Raw genomic sequence first — 1,665 nt, 5'->3', positions numbered from 1 at the left:
GACTACATCCAAAATCGCATGCTCTCATAGATACTTGTTTTGAATAAGTCATTATTTTGCGACTGCTTAAAAGTATATTCTATATAGTATAAATGTGTGTAGTATGAATGTAATCTGGATGTACTACATCCACCATGTTGTCATTGTCACGTAACCTACCAGCGCCAGTGGCGTCACATCACTGTCTTTCATAAATCCTCTCCCGTGGCCTCATGGGATAAAGTGCCCGTATGCCCGTTAGGGCTGTCAAAAAAAATTAGAATTTCGAATATTCATCGAATTTTAAATAAAAATCCACATTCGAATGCAAAAATGTTGCATTCGAATTTTAGGCGTGCGTCAGGCAGCCTTATCAGTGGCGCACGAAATGCGACGACGATGTAGGTGTCATTGCATTTTAATGCTTTTGTTAGCCTATCCAGTTGAAGCCACTAGATGCGGTGCTGCTATGTTGTTAATTCAAAATATTGCAGAAAAAGAGAACAATCAATGCGGAGAAGATGTTGTTTACCGAAACCAAGTCGTTCACACAGAACGCATATTTATCGCATTTTCTAGAGGGACAACTATCACCGTTGCACTCGCGTCTCGCACAACCGCATGTTTAGAAATCCATGTAATATTAACGTAATTCAACTTTTATAAAATGTCTCTCATAGTTGAGGTATACCTATGATGAAAATTACAGGCCTCTCTCATCTTTTTAAGTGGGAGAACTTGCACAATTGGTGGCTGACTAAATACTTTTTTCCCCCACTGTACATGCATGATGCTGTTTTGTTTCTAATTGTTTAAGCAAATGTATTAATTATATATGGTTTATAAACATTATTTTAAACATTATGCACTTTTTTCAAAGATAGTCGTGTTATTTTATTACGTTTTGAAGAAACGTGCATAATATTTTGCTCGATGCACCCTCTTGTGGCCTCAGGAGAGAAGCCAACAGATTTTTTCCCTCCTAACTGAAATTATGCTGAAAATATAATTTGAATATTGATAATATTTAAGTAAAAAATTCGAATTTAGTTTTTCAGCCATTTTGACAGCCCTAATGCCCAAATCGTATGCATACTTCAGAATGACGCCGGAAGTGGTAGGTGATCTGGGTACTTTTTTTGTCCACCCTACCGTGAATTCGGACATACTTCTTTTGTCACATACTCTTTTTTCGCCTACTAGATATAGTAGAGAAGTATACAATTTCAGATGCATCCGTTTCTAAATGAATCAGCCATTTTGAACAAATGATTTGAATAATTTAATGAATCCTTAATTAAGGGACTTGTCGCCACCTACTGGTGGTTTTAGTATTATATTTATTTATCCATGACAGCCCTAAACTAGCTATGGTACCTGTACAAAGACAAACTAAGCAAAATTGTATTTAATTATTGTTATCAAAAAAATCACAACAAATATTGAGATACAATTTTTTTTTGTCAATATCAATCACCCCTAGCTGCCAGTTATTGTGTGTGTGGTTACCAAGATGGTAAATATTGGGTAATTAGTTTCATTATGCTTATACACAATTTAATGTGTGATGTTCTTAAAGCCTGTCAATGAGGGATTGTTCATATGGTAATAGTTAAAAGGCAGATTATAAAATTGCATATAGTGCATCTAAAAAATAATTGTTTTAAAATCGTTTATTAAAATAAT

The sequence above is a fragment of the Sinocyclocheilus grahami genome, unplaced genomic scaffold (assembly GCF_001515645.1).
Source record: "Sinocyclocheilus grahami isolate Dianchi unplaced genomic scaffold, SAMN03320097.WGS_v1.1 scaffold252.1, whole genome shotgun sequence".
In the NCBI taxonomy this organism is placed as follows: Eukaryota; Metazoa; Chordata; class Actinopteri; order Cypriniformes; family Cyprinidae; genus Sinocyclocheilus; species Sinocyclocheilus grahami.
The sequence above is the reverse complement of the archived record's forward strand: the minus strand, read 5'-3'. Positions refer to the sequence as shown.